The following is a 16,539-nucleotide window of genomic DNA, read 5'->3' as shown; positions in this document are numbered from 1 at the left end:
TGCTCTCCTCACCACACCGTGCGGCCTCTTTTTTCTTGCGGCAGCGGGAGTCTCTTTTCTTGACTATTTTATGCCCTTTCCGCTCCTTCTGTGCGGCTTTGGCCGCCTCTAGATCCACCACCCATTCGGCCATGGCAGCCTCAAAGTCCGCCCATGTAACTGTCTGGCTGCCGGCAGCGATGAACTCGGCGCGGCGAGATTCCATCGCTTCCTTACCATGTGTGCAGTCGCGGGCGGCGAGGAACGCGGCGCGGCGGGATGCCATCGCTTCCTTACCAATTACTGTGCGCCGCGGTGCCATGGACGACGCCTGGAGAGCTCTGGGACGGAGGGGCCGGGCTGCCGTACAGTGCGGTGGAACAAGAGCTCAACCGCAAACGACAACAGAAATTTGGCTTCCCTTACAATTTTTCTCGTTCATTATCGCACACGGTTCATCTCCGTCGCTTTCGGAAACAGTGTGCACTGAGCCTCTTGTGTGTTGCATTATGATTGGCCGGAACCCCAGCCACGCGGATCACGCGTGTGCACCGTTGGATGCGCCGTGATCGAACAGCAATCCACGTCCCTCACATCACACCCGTGCACCTGTAGCTGGATTGGATTTATATGCGCTAAATGCCTAGAAAATGCACATAATCCCCTAAATATGGTAAATGAGCCCGGAAAAATGCCAAATTTGAACACGGTGATTTGCAGGGTGTATGCTCGTCGTAGAAAAAAACTCCAGGGCAAAGAACGAAGAAAATTTGGATTCCCCTTCAATCTTGAGGATTTCCCTTTCGTAAGCATGGAACTTCCTCGGTGATGGTTCGATTTATGAAGGGTGTGCATGCCAATATAAGCCAAACCTTCTCAAATTTTTACCAAGGCATGGTGAGGTCATACCATGGCACCATGCTAGGCGTCATGTTTTTTAAGCATTTATTTCATTTTTTTCTATAGTTGAAAACCCAACAAACAGACATTTGTGGTTGACTATTGCCACACATTTCATTGAAATATCTGTCAAATCCTTGTAAAAGGCATGAGAATTTACTAAATGGCACAAGCATGGTTTTCTAGGCCGTTCTTGTGGACCCTTTCATGCATCGATTGTTTGAACTTGAATTATGCGCATTAATGCCTAGGAAATGCACATGATCCCCTAAATATGGCAAATGAACCCGAAGAAGAGCCAAATTTGAACACGGTGATTTGCAGGTTGTATGCTCATCATAGAAAAAAAACTCGTGGACAAAGGAAATTTGGATCCCCCTTCAATGTTGGTGATTTCCCCCTCGAAACCATGAAACTTCCTCAGTGATGGTTCTATTTATGAAAGGCGCGCATCACGACATAAGGAAAACATTCTCCAATTTTTGCCAAGGCATGGTGAGGCCATACCATGGCACCACACTAGGCGTCATGTTTTCCAACCATGTGTTTCATTTTTTGTATAGTTGTTAACCAAGTGAACGACGCATTTATGGTTGACTATTGCCACACATTTCCTTGAAATATCTGCCCATTCCTTGTAAAAGGCATGAGAATGTGCTAAATAACATGAGCATGGTTTTCTAGACCGTTCTTGTGCACCTTTTCATGCACCGATTGTTAGAATTTGAATCATGTCCATTAATACCTAGAAAATGCACATAATCCCCTAAATATGGTAAATGAGCCCGGGAAAATGTCAAATTTGAACACGTTGCATTTGAGGCGGTATGTTGATTGTTGGAAAAAACTTAATGACAAACTAGGACGGAAATTAGGATTCCCCGTCAATCTTGGGGATTTTCCCTCTCGAAAGCATGGAACTTCCTCGGTGATGGTTCGATTTATGAAGGGCGTGCATGACGACATAAGCCAAACCTTCTCAAATTTTTACCAGGGCATGGTGAGGTCATACCATGGCACCATGCCAGGTGTCATGTTTTTTAAGAATTTATTTCATTTTTTTCTATAGTTGAAAACCCAACAAACAGACATTTGTGGTTGACTATTGCCACACATTTCATCGAAATATCTGTCCATTCCTTGTAAAAGGCATGAGAATTTACTAAATGGCACGAACATGGTTTTCTAGGCCGTTATTGTGGAGCCTTTCATGCATCGATTGTTGGAACTTGAATTATGCACATTAATGCCTAGGAAATGCACATAATCCCCTAAATATGGCAAATGAACCCGGAGAAGTGCCAAATTTGAACACGGTGATTTGCAGGTTTTATGTTCATCATAGAAAAAAACTCGTGGACAAAGGACAAAGGAAATTTGGATCCCCCTTCAATCTTGGTGATTTCCCCCTCGAAACCATGAAACTTCCTCGGATGATGGTTCGTTTTATGAAAGGCGCGCATCACGACATAAGGAAAACATTCTCCAATTTTTACCAGGGCATGGTGAGGCCATACCAAGGCACCACACCAGGTGTCATGTTTTCCAACCATGTGTTTCATTTTTTGTATGGGAATTTTTTTTGCCACTATAGATTTTGCCAATTTTCCTTATGCCACTCTAGATTTTGACATTTCACTTTTGCCACTCTAGCTTTTGACAATTATCTGAATTGCCATTCCGGTGGCAAAAGCAAAATTTTTGGAGTGGCAATTGTGATACATTTCAAAAGCTAAGAGTGGCAAAAATGAAATAAAATTATTCTGCTTTTGCCACGGAATGGCAATTTTGATAATTGTCAAAAGCTAAGAGTGGCAAAAGTGAAATGTCAAAATCTAGAATGGTATAAGGAAAATTGGTAAAATCTAGAGTGGCAAAAACAGAATTTTCCCTTTTTGTATAGCACGAGCATGGTTTTCCAGATTGTTCTTGTGCACCTTTTCATGCACCGATTGTTCGAATTTGAATTATGTGCATAATTAATGCCTAGAAAATGCACACAATCCCCTAAATATGGTAAATGAGTTTGGAAAAATGTCAAATTTGAACATGTTTCATTTGAGGCGGTATGTTGATCGTTGGAAAAAAACTGAATGACAAACTAGGACGAAAATTTGGATTCCCCTTCAATCTTGGTGATTTCCCTCTCGAAAGCATTGAAATTCCTCGGTGATGGTTCGATTTATGAAGGGCGTGCATGACAACATAAGTCAAACCTTCTCAGCTTTTAACCAGGGCACGGTGATGCCATACCATGGCACCATGCCAGCCGTCATGTTTTTCAAGCACATATTTCATTGTTCCATAGTTGATAACCCAGTAAATGACGCGTTTGTGGTTGACTATTGCAACGCATTCCATTGAAATCTCTGCCCATTCCTTGTAAAAGTCTTGAGAAATTACTAAATACCACGAGTATGGTTTTTCCAGACCGTTCTTGTGCACCCTTTCATGCACCAATTGTTTGAATTTGAATTACGTGCATTAATGCCTACAAAATGCACATAATCCCCTAAATATTGTAAGTGAACCCGGAAAAGTGTCAAATTTGAACATGGTGATTAGAAGGGTTTATGTTCATCGTAGAAAAAAACTCATGGATGAAGGACAAAGGAAATTTGGATTCCCATTCAATCTCGGTGATTTACTATCGCACATGATTCATCTCCGTCGCCTCTGCGAATAGTGTGTGTTCACTCTCACATGCAAAAGGAAAAGAAAACACTCGCCCACTTCATCCCCACTCACTCGTCGTGGACTCCTCCGCAACTCTGCGCCCTAAGCTCGACGACTATTGGTGGCGGGCGTAGGTCGCGTTCCAAACGGCGCCAGATTTCGCCTCCACCGCTTTCCGCTACCTATCTGCACCGACATTCTAGACTCTGGTCGACTGGGGTTTTCAGTGGGATTGGGCCGAGGATTTTTCTCATGGAGAAGGTAATCAACTTAATTAGCAAAATATTCACTCATCTCTTATCGCAGTCCGTCCGTCGCTGTTAATCAACCGGCAGAAATCACTGTGGAATCATTTTTGTTCTAGCTGATTCATGGGTGTTTCACGTGTGCACAGTGCGACCACAAATCGGGCAACTGTGGTCATGGCTAGTCGGAAACGAAGTTCTATCTCACCATTCCGGATGACTTCAGGGAGCGCTCGGTATGTTCAATCTCAACCTACCACGGTCGGCATGGCCTAAATTTTTGAACATATACCGTCTGTTGCTACATTATCTATATATTTGCATCAAATCTTTGTTACATTATCTATTTTTAATTCTTTATTTTTGTACTTTGCTTGCATCTATATATGGATATGTTCTATCAGTTACTCTCATATTTGCATCTTGCTCGGTTATTTCAATATATCTAATTTACGATCTTAATTTTCATTTCAAGCAGTACATCCCTTGCTTTGCAAGAATAGGAGTAGAAGGAAATCTTGGGCTTTACTTTGCTGATGACTCCCAGGATGTCATACTGACAGCGCAACATGGATTTACAATGACGGTTAGCATAAAACATGATAAAGATGGTCACTCCTATTTTAATGCGGACCTTTGGAGAAAAATGTCTAAGTGTTATGAACTGAAAGCTGGCAATAAAATTCTAGTGTGTGCACCATAGCCTGGTCTAATTAACATGGATGTTTACTTCCCCAACGTCATCAACCGATCAAAGTCTGATCGAGGTTAGTGTCCTTTCAACTTTCTCCATGTTGTCATATTACTATTTAAGCCGCCAATTGATCACTATTTAAGCAACCAATTGTGATATCATATTCTGACTCCGTTCCTAGGCAGTAACAAATTATGTTTACCAATTTATGCACACTATATATTCGTCTACCATGTTATGAATAAATAATACCTTTCCACCTTTTAAGCGGGATATGTTGGATGCATAGTGAGTTACTAAGCGTACCAAATTTCACTGGAAGGACTTGAAGCATGTCATAAACTTTGTTGATAATATGACAGAGATAGCACAGTGTATGAATGCTGGATTTTGAATGGGATTAATTAGACCTATGGTGCACACACTGGACAAGACCAATTGTGTGCATGAAGCGCTAGTAAAAATTCTTATTTTAATGTTGATGCTCATAAACTATATATATCTTCAATGATATGTTACAATTGTTTTTTATTCTACATGTCAATAGAAATTTCCCCTGTAGCCGTTCCTGGATCGATTTCCCGGCGTGGTCGAATTACACTTGTGCCTGCTAATAACGCCAAAGTGATTGCAAGGTACTGCATTTCCCGAAAAAATGGAACCATTCAAATTAACAAGTTCTCGCTTCTCGTGGCAGATCCATATTGGAAAATTGGAGACACTGTTCTACTCCAGCTCTACCAAGGCACATGAGGGCTCTTCCTTTTCATTGACGAGATGCAGAGTCGCCGTGATCAAGCTGCTTCCAGTGGATAGTTGTGGTTGTTGTCCCTCAGCCTCTTAAAATGTGCTAGCTGTTACTATATATGTTAAGTATGTAGATATGGACCATATGGTTGTTGGCCCTTAGCCTCTTAAAATGTGATAGTTGTTACTATGTTAAGTATGTAGATATGGACCATATGGTTGTCAAAACCGTGTTACGAAGATCCTCCTTTTGTTGAATAGTGTAACCACTATGTATATGTTACTCAAATGTTGTTACCCAAGTTCATAAATTTTCATGGAAAGTATTAGTATCGTACATAGTTCATTGAGTTTAAGCGTGTGCCCGATGTCCAGAAGGCATTTGCATATTAACTGTCCATATTGCAATTTCACACACATGTTCACATAAGGAAACGTATGTGTAACATACTAATCATCGCACACGAGTACTCGCAGATGCATCGTGTGCGATACTCCTAGCCACCACAAGCAACTAGTTTACATTTTCAAAGTTTTTTGTACATACAGAATCATACACGAAGTAACTGTATTGACTGTCTGTGTTGTAATTTCTCATCGCAAAAAGTTCATCCGAGTCGGTTGTTTGCCACGTATCACACACATCTTGTTTACACGACTCGTTTGTGTTCTTTTGGCTCATCGCAAACAGTTCATCCATGTGAACTGTATGCTGCATACCACACACATCTTGTTAAGTTGAATAGTTTCTGTTGTGTTCCCTAATCGAAAACAGTTCGTCCGAGTTAACCGTATGGCGTATATCGCACACACATTGATATGGCTGCCTGTTTCTGTTGTTCTACCTCATTGAAAACAGTTTGAATGAATTAACCGTGTGTCCTGCATCGCACACACATTGTTATGGCTGCCCGTTTCTATTGTCCTGCCTCATCGCAGACAGTTTGAATGGATTAACCGTATGCCCTGCATCACACATGCAACTAAAATCTTAACCGTTTTGATGCAGCCATCATCGCAAATGTTTTGCACCTTTTTTGACGGGTTTTTTACACCACCGTTTGCGATTATTGCACCGCACACAGTTTCGGCAAAGGGTCTCTGATCGTAGTGTCGCGTTAGCAGTCTCCTGCAGTAGTGTTTGCATCTTTTGGCTTCAATATTATGAATATGTGTATCACTACGATCGAGATTCAATAAACCATTTATATTAAGTGTATGACCATAGAAGGTTTTATTCATGTAAACAGAACAACAATTATTCTTTGACTTAAATGAATAATTGTATTGCCATAAACACTATCCGATCATATTCATTCTCAACGCAAACACCAAATAACATTTATTTTAGGTTCAGCATTAATCCCAAAGATAAAAGGAGTGTGCGATGGTGATCTTATAAACCTTGGAATCACTTCCAACACACATCGTAACCTCGCCCTTAACTAGCATCTGTTCATTTTGCAAGTCCTCCTTTCGAGGTACAAATCATTGCAACTGAACCGGTATCAAATACCTAGGGGCTACTATGAACACTAGTAAATTACACATCAATAACTTGTATATCAAATATACCTTTGTTCACTTTGCTATCCTTCTTATCCGCCAAGTATTTGGGGCAGCTCCGCTTCCAATGACCATTTCCTTTGCAGTAGAAGCACTTAGTTTCAGGCTTGGGTCTAGCTTTAGGCTTCTTCACGGGAGTGGCAACTTGCTCGCCATTCTTCTTGGAGTTTCCTTTCTTTCCCTTGCCATTTTTCTTGAAACTAGTGGTCTTGTTAGCCATCAGCACTTGATGCTCTTTCTTGATATCTACCTTCGCCGATTTTAGCATCGTGAAGAGCTCGGGAATCATTTTCGTCATCCCTTGCATATTATAGTTCATCACGAAGTTCCAATAACTTGGTGATAGTAACTAGAGAACTCTATCAATCACTGTCTTATCTGGAAGATTAACTCCCACTTGATTCAAGCATTTGTAGTAATCAGACATTCTGAGCACATGCTCATTGGTTGAGTTATTCTCCTCCATCTTGTAGGCAAAGTATTTGTCAGAGGTCTTATACCTCTCGACTCATACATGAGTCTGAAATACCAATTTCAGCTCTTGGAACATCTTATATGCTCCATGGCACTCAAAACGTTTTTGAAGTACCGGTTCTAAGACATAAAGCATGGCGTACTAAACTATCAAGTAGTCATCATACTGAGCTTGCCAAACGTTCATAACGTCTACATCTGCTCCTATAATAGGTCCATCACCTAGCGGTGCTTCAAAGACATAATTCTTCTATGCAGCAATGAGTATAATCCTCCGATCACGGATCCAGTCTACATCATTGCTACTATCATCTTTCAACTTATTTTTCTCTAGGAACATATCAAAAATAAATGGGGAGCTATAACGTAAGCTATTGGTATACAACATAATTTGCAAATACTATAGACTAAGTTCATGATAAATTAAAGTTAAATGAATCATATTACTTAAGAACTCCCACTTAGATGGACATCCCTCGAGTCATCTAAATGATCATGTGATCCATATCAAATAAACCATGTCCAATCATCACGTAAGATGGAGTAGTCTTCAATGGTGAACATCTCTATGTTGATCATATCTACTATATGATTCACGTTCGACCTTTCGGTCTCCAGTGTTCCGAGGCCATATCTGCATATGCTAGGCTCGTCAAGTTTAACCCGAGTATTTTGCGTGTGCAAAACTGGCTTGCACCCGTTGTATGTGAACATAGAGCTTATCACGCCCGATCATCACGTGGTGTCTCGGCACGATGAACTGTCGCAACGGTGCATACTTAGGGAGACCACTTATACCTTGAAATTTAGTGAGGGGTCATCTTATAATGCTACCGTCGTACTAAGAAAAATAGGATGCATAAAGGATAAACATCACATGTAATCAAAATATGTGACATGATATGGACAACATCATCTTGTGCCTATGATCTCCATCTCCAAAGTACCGTCATGATCTCCATTCTTACCGGCATGACACCATGATCTCCATCATCTTGATCTCTATCAATGTGTTGTCACATGGTCGTCTCGCCAACTATTGCTTTTGCAACTATTGCTATGGCATAGCAATAAAGTAAAGCAATTATATGGCGCTTCCATCTTATGCAATAAAGAGACAACCATAAGGCTTCTGCCAGTTGCCGATAACTTTCACAAAACATGATCATCTGATACAACAATTTATATCTCATGACGTCTTGACCATATCACATCACAACATGCCCTGCAAAAACAAGTTAGACGCCCTCTACTTTGTTGTTGCAAATTTTACGTGGCTGCTACGGGCTTCTAGCAAGAACTGTTCTTACCTACGCATCAAAACCACAACGATTTTTTGTCAAGTGTGACTATTATCGCCCACAACTCATTGTGTTCTACTCGTTCATATAACATCTACGCATAGACCTGGCTCGGATGCCACTGTTGGGGAACGCAGTATTTCAAAAAAAAATCCTACAATCACGCAAGATCTATCTAGGAGATGCATAGCAACGAGAGGGGAGAGTGTGTCCACGTACCCTCGTAGACCGATAGTAACATGGTTGATGTAGTCGAACGCCTTCGCGATCCAACCGAATGTACGGCACCTCCGCGTTCAGCACACGTTGACGTCCCTCGATCTGTTGATCTAGCTGAGGACGAGGGAGAGTTTCGTCAGCACGACGGCGTGGTGACGGTGATGATGAACTTACCGGCGCAGGGCTTCGCCTAAGCACTACAACGATATGATCGAGGTGTATAACTATGGAGGGGGGCACCGCACACGGTTAAGAGAAACTGCTATGATCTAGGGTGCCCTCTTGCCCCCGTATATAAAGGAGGGGAGGGGGAGGCTGGCCGCCCCCTGTAGGGCATGCTAGGAGAGGGGAGTCTATTGGGGAATGCAGTAATTTCAAAAAAATTCCTACGCACATGCAAGATCCATCTAGGTGACGCATAGCAACGAGAGGGGAGAGTATTGTCCACGTACCCTCGTAGACCATAAGCGGAAGCGTTATGACAACGCGGTTGATGTAGTCATACGTCTTCATGATCCGACCGATCCTAGCACCGAAGCTACGGCACCTCCGCGATCTGCACACGTCCAGCTCGATGATGTCCCACGAACTCTAGATCCAGCTGAGTGTCGAGGGACAACTTCTTCAGCACAACGATGTGATGACGGTGATGATGAAGTTACCGATGCAGGGCTTTGCCTAAGCACTACAACGATACGACCGAGGTGGAAATCTGTGGTGGGGGCACCGCACACGGCTAAACAATCAACTTGTGTGTCTATGGGGTGCCCCCCGTATATAAAGGAGTGGAGGAGGGGGAGGGCCGGCCCTCTATGGCGTGCCCAAAGGGGGAGTCCGGGAGTAGGATTCCCCCTTTCCCTTGTTGGAGTAGGAGAGAAGGAAGAGGGAGAGAGGGAGAAGGAAAGGGGGCCGGCCCCCACCCCAATTCAGATTGGGCTTGGGGGGCGCCCCCACCTAGGCCGCCTGCTCCTCTCTCCCACTAAGGCCCATTAAGGCACATACACTCCCAGGGGGGTTCCGATAACCCCCCGATACTACAGTAAATGCACGAACTCACCCGGAAACATTTCGGTGGCCAAACATAGCCTTCCAATATATTGATCTTTATTTCTCGACCATTTCAAGACTCCTCGTCGTGTCCGTGATCATATCAGGGACTCCGAACTACCTTCGGTACATCAAAACACATAAACTCATAATACCGATCGTCACCGAACATTAAGCGTGTGGACCCTACGGGTTCAAGAACTATGTAAACATGGCCGAGACTCATCTCTGGTCAATAACCAATAGCGGAACATGGATGCTCATATTGGTTCCTACATATTCTACGAAGAGCTTTATCAGTCAAACCGCATAACAACATATGTTGTTCCCTTTGTCATCAGTATGTTACTTGCCCGAGATTCGATCGTCGGTATCTCAATACCTAGTTCAACCTCGTTACCGGCAAGTCTCTTTACTTGTTCTGTAATGCAACATCACATAACTAACTCATTAGTCACATTGCTTGCAAGGCTTATAGTGATCTGTATTATCGAGAGGGCCCAAAGATTCCTTTCCGATACACGGAGTGACAAATCCTAAGCTCGATCTATGCCAACTCAACAAACACCATCGGAGACACCTGTAGAGCATCTTTATAGTCACCCAGTTACGTTGTGACATTTGATAGCACACTACGTGTTCCTCCGGTATTCGGGAGTTGCATAATCTTATAGTCGTAGGAACATGTATAAGTTATGGAGAAAGTAATACCAGTAAACTAAACGATCAAAGTGCTAAGCTAACGGATCGGTCAAGTCAATCACATCATTCTCTAATGATGTGATCCATTCATCAAATGACAACTCTTTGTCCATGGCTAGGAAACTTAACCATCTTTGATTAACGAGCTAGTCAAGTAGAGGCATACTAGTGACACTCTGTTTGTCTATGTATTCACACATGTACAAAGTTTCCAGTTAATACAATTCTAGCATGAATAATACACATTTATCATGATATAAGGAATATAAATAACAACTTTATTATTGCCTCTAGGGCATATTTCCTTCAGAGTCCTACTAGGACTCCAAGTCCTAGTAGGATTCCACCTGGAGTAAGGGGGAAGAAGGAAGGGAGAGGGGGAAGGGAAGGAAAGGGGGACTGTCGGTGTCAAAACCGGCGGATCTTGGGTAGGGGGTCCCGAACTGTGCGTCTAGGTCGGATGGTAACAGGAGGCAGGGGACACGATGTTTTAGCCAGGTTCGGGCCCTCTCGATGGAGGTAAAACCCTACGTCGTGCTTGATTAATATTGATGATATGGGTAGTACAAGAGTAGATCTACCACGAGATCAGAGAGGCTAAAACCCTAAAAGCTAGCCTATGGTATGATTGTTGTTCGTCCTACGGACTAAAACTCTCCGGTTTATATAGACATCGGAGAGGGCTAGGGTTACATAGAGTCGGTTACAATGGTAGGAGATCTACATATCCGTATCGCCAATGCTTGCCTTCCACGCCAAGGAAAGACCCTTCCGGAGACGGGACGAAGTCTTCAATCTTGTATCTTCATAGTCCAGGAATCCGACCGAAGGTATAGTCCGGCTATCCGGACACCCCCTAATCCAGGACTCCCTCAGTAGCGCCTGAACCAGGCTTCAATGATGACGAGTCCGACGCGCAGATTGTCTTCGGCATTGCAAGGCGGGTTCCTCCTCCAAGTACTTCATAGAAGATTTTGAACACAAAGGTAGTGTCCGGCTCTGCAAAATAAGTTTCCACATATTGCCATAGAGAGAATAATATTTACACAAATCTAATCTGCTGACGTATTCCGTGGCGTGACATCACACCACGGCCAAGTCTTTATTTGAATCGTTTTATTGTCCCACCTTAGCGCGTTTAGCGAGGCGGTTTCCTTGGCACGTCTTGTTGAAGCAGAGATCGTGTCCCCTTATTCCGGGATTCTCATCAACACGGGCGTGGGTAACCAAACCGTACCCATTGGTATATTTCCTTGATCAAAGGCGAGTCCCAAACGGTCACGGGGAAGGCCCTTGATATTCAACCTCTTATAAAGAGACCAAGGCCTTACTCAATCTCAAACGAGTTCGCCCTTCGCCTCGAGTTCCAACACCCAAGGCTCCATATTTCAGGCGCTTCAGACCTTCGACAATGTCCGGTTCCGACCTTCGAGGCCGATGGATGCCTTCCTCCGTCACGGAGGAGGACGTGCTGAAGTTGAGAGAGGCCAGGTTCTTGACCGACGAAATCTCGCATAGGCTGCCTACTCAAGGGCAGGTCATTCCCACCCCCAAGTCCGGTGAGAGTGTGGTGTTCATGTCTCACTTCCTTCGGGGGCTAGGCTTCCCGACGGATCCCTTCGTGAGGGGGCTCATGTATTATTATGGGCTGGAATTTCACGACTTAGCCCCGGAGTCCATCCTCCATATTTCATCATTCATCGTCGTGTGTGAAGCCTTCCTCTGTATCACTCCTCACTTCGGACTATGGCTCAAGACCTTCAAAGTAGAGCCGAAGATGATCGAGGGACGGCATGCGGAGTGCGGAGGTGCTTTTATAAGCAAGAATGCTGGTACTCCATGGCCCGAGGGCTCTTTTCAAGAGGAGTCCAGCCTATGGCAGCGAGAGTGGTTTTATATTACCGCTCCTAGGGCCCCAAAGTGGGTGGCACCACCTGCCTTTCGCTCAGGTCCCCCGCCATGACTGGCGTCATGGGTCAATACTGGGTTGGACTGGGGGCCGGCAAAGGACGTGCCCCAGTTGCAGGGCCACATCCGAGATCTCCTAGAAAGAGACATCAGTCTGGTCATGGTGACACAGGTTATGTTAATTCACTGAGTTCTGCCCTGCAAACGTCGTCCCCTCCGCCTGTGGGAGTTCAACTCGGAGGGACCACGAGTTCTCCAACATTTTCTTGGCATGACGCCCGTGGAGATGTACAAATTGTTCTTCGGTCCACAAGTAGTGTGTCCGGATTCTACGGAGGACACAGGTCTGAGCTGCAATTGTCCGGATACTCAAGTAAGTAGCCTTGTGCCCGGACTCGCTATCCATATATTTATCATAAAATTGCCCCTAAAATAGTTGTCCTTTAAACAGGAGTGGATAGCGAAAGCAAAGCTAATCAGGTGTCCGGCCCCCCTCCCTGAGACCACGCCGGGTCCCGTGCTAGTCAGGATGTTGGAGGTTGTGCCTTCAAAGGGAAGCGAGGGAGGGGACAAGGGAGCTACAGCCTCCTCAAAGGAGGTTGTCCGGAAGGGAAGAATCAAAAATTCCTCTCCTCAGGGGAAGAAGAGGACCGCCTCTGAAGACCCGGAGACCATGGCCTTAAAGCGGGGGAAGAAATCTTCGCCAGAGGGTCCTGTGCTGGGGGATACTTCGGCTGAATTATGCCCTTAAGGGGATCAACCCTCCACCGAGCCGTAAGTAGAGAGGAGTTTTATTTTTAAGAAACGAGAGAAATCCCCGCTTTATATCTGAGAAAAGTAATCGAAAATTTACCTTGTAGCTCGAACCTTAGCCCTTCTCGGCAGAGCTCGTCTTCGGGGGATCTTCTTTCAGAGATGATGGAGAGTGGAACGCCTCCCCCTGCCGTACCGCCTTGCGAGGCGGGTGACCCTGAGGTATCATCGCGGAGGGTGTCTCCGAATCCGGCGGGGCCGGAAGGTAGTCATATGGCCCCCCAAAGCCCTCCGTGTCCGGCCTTCGAAAAGGGTCATTGGACGAGTTCGGCGCCGTCTGGTGCGCGGTCGGAGGAGCTGAAGGATATGCTAGGGCGAGCATCTATCTCAGAAGAGCACCGTGCTTGATAGGTACGGTGATTGAGAGGATTTCATCCGCGGAGAGCGGATTGCACGAGGCCTTCAGGAGTTTACTGACAGGTTTTGAGGTACGCGAAATAATGTACCCTTTTTGGACAGTTGCGCATAAATAAGATGCGCCCTGTGTAGATAGTAGCCCTGAGACTTTGTGTGTTGCCAAAAGTGACGACGCACAAAGGATGATAATCCCAGGTCTAATATGTCGCCTTTATCCGTAGGTGGCGAAGTGTCCGGTGGCCAGCCGGACTGATGGATTTGCCGAGCTAAAGCGGCAACTTGACGTGGCAGATGCCGACATCGTGCTTGTCAACAAGAGGCTTGACGAGGCACAAGGTATGTAATTCCTTCGGCGGCGCCTAGTAAGAGGAGATTTATGCCAGTATCTTACAATGTGTGCGCTTGATGCAGATGGTGCTACTGCCATGGAGAATCTTCGGGCGGAACTTGCCCGAGCCAAGGAGCAAGCCAGGAAAAGTGATGCGGCTGCCGGAAAGGCAATTGAAGAGCTGAAAGCCAAACAGCTGCCCACTGCCGAAGCAAGAAGGAAATGGACGAGATGGCCGTGAAGCTGAAGAACGCTGCTGACCATTGCAAGCTTCTTGAAAAAGAAGATCGGGCAGAACAGACGGACCTGAAGAAGGCCGTTGCCGATGCCAAGTATGTTCGCTCTGTGATGAGAGCTGTGAAGGAGGAGCTGCGTCAGGCCAGAGAAATCGCGGCTGGAAAGCCCTTTATGCTGCGGAGGAAGTTCTGTGATCCTAAACATGCTCCGTTAGACCAGATGTAGAGTACGGCGGACACCTATCTGGATTTAGCAGCGAGTGACGCAGATGCGGCCGAGCACTTCCGAGATCAAGAAGATCGCGAAGTGGAAAAGCTCTTCTGGTCGCAGTTGCACAATCCAGAGCGTCCACTGTCATTAGCTGATCGTTTGGCCGAATGGGCCGAGCTAAATAGGTTGTCCGGACTCGCCATGAAGTATGTCGTGAGTCATCTGTGGCCAGAGAGACCAGAGCCAAAAAGTTATTTCAACTTGGTGCAGCAGTTCCTTGGTGCGGCGCCGCATATCAATGCGATGAAGAGGTCAGCGTGCATAGAGGGTGCGCGGATGGCTCTTGCCCGTGTCAAGACATACTGGGCGGAAATGGAGGCCACCGCTGTTGCATCCCCAAACTCGGATGGAAGCCGAGTACCTGCCGAGTGCTATTTTCAGGAAGTTCTGCAAGGCGCTCGTTTAATAGAGACACAGTGCTCGAAGGATACTATATTCGAATAGCATGTATTATTGTAAGACAATATTTTGATAAATTGTAGAAGCTTTTTAGACTTGTGCCTGCAAGTATTATGATACCTCTTGTGTGGCCGTTTAATATATATGTATATATAATCCGAAAGATGGCAGTCGTCGGCTTCAGCTCCCATGCACATAATGCAGGGGTGTTCGCAGAAGGCGCATTTTCACACTTGATCCAACGTCTTGGTCCTACAAAGGAGGTGATAGTGCAGCGAACTAGGCAATCAGACTATGATGCTTTATCACTTTCACTTAGCCATAGGAGTTTGACATTGAGGCTACTTATATAGCCCCTGGTGGCGCCTGCGCTCACCCGAACTCGGGGTGCGTATGTGCCTAGCCGGGAAACGGCCCTTCGTTAATGCGGAGGAATCCTAAAGATTCCGGTATGTCATCGAGTGGTTGACGAGTCTCACTCTATATCATGACAGTCAGTTTTCGGCTTTCTCTATTGAGGTGCTCGCCTGGCCGAACTGGGGCACAATCGCAGTAGTTCTCCTGGTGCCGCCTTAGCTGATAGAGCGGAACGTAAGGCAGCAAAACACAGGAGCCGGGCAAACCCAACATTTGACCAAAGACATGATTCGGAGCTGATGCATATAAGGCCAAACTCGCGACGCCGAACACTCCCTAAGGTATTCGGTCTTTATGAGGGCGGGCGGGATAACTCCCTTAGTAATAAGCCCTAGTGTCCAGGTACGCGCAAAAACTCTGACGTGGCCACATGCCAAAACGCCAGCCTCCTCCTTGGTTATACCAAGAAACCAGGGGATGTGTATCAACAAGAGATAGTAAAAAAAGGTTTACGCAGGGTCTTAATCTGAAAAGAATCCTCGGAACGGGTCCCTTCTGCATGTCTGCACCTGTGTCTCCGTCGTGCCGTATCCTGGACGGGCGTAGCACAGTGTTCATCTGTAAAAGAGAGGAACTTAGTTAAAGAAAGATCGTGCCGAACATGAGTTATACTAAATAAACAAAGTATAAATCAAAATGGGTAAAATTGAGCTTTATTGTCTCTTGTTTTATATGCGCGGAGCCCCTAGTACAGGGGTATACGGCTATTAAGCCTTTATCAATTGTATGTTTATGCCAGACTCGTCTAGCCATGTCCATGGTCTTGACAACCTGTTTAGATGCTTTGGCTGGTGAAGCCGCTTTATTGTGGGGCTGTTAAGGCAGCTGCACTGTTTTCCGCGCGGGAGGAACACTCAATGTTTTCCCTTTAATGAGATGATGCCTCGTGGACTGGGCATCTTAAGCGTAAGAGATGCATAATGTGGTATTGCGTTAAAGCGGGCGAAAGCTTCGCGTCCCAGCAGTGCTTGATAGCTACTTGAGAATGGGGCGATGTGGAAAGTTAGCTGTTCGCAACGGAAGTTATCGGGGGAGCCGAACATAACTTCTAGCCGGAGAGAACCCATGCAACGGGCATCCGGGCCTGGCGTTACCCCTTGAAAGGAGGTTTTGCTATGGCGAATTTTTGTTGGGTCTATCCCCATGTTGCGGATTGTGTCCTGGTATAACAGGTTTAGACCACTGCCGCCGTCCATCAGGACATTTGCAAAATGGAGTCCGCCGATTATTGGATCTAATACCAAGGCAGTCCAGCCTGCG

This window comes from Triticum dicoccoides, chromosome 4A, assembly GCF_002162155.2.
Source record: "Triticum dicoccoides isolate Atlit2015 ecotype Zavitan chromosome 4A, WEW_v2.0, whole genome shotgun sequence".
In the NCBI taxonomy this organism is placed as follows: Eukaryota; Viridiplantae; Streptophyta; class Magnoliopsida; order Poales; family Poaceae; genus Triticum; species Triticum dicoccoides.
This window is presented reverse-complemented; position numbering follows the sequence as displayed.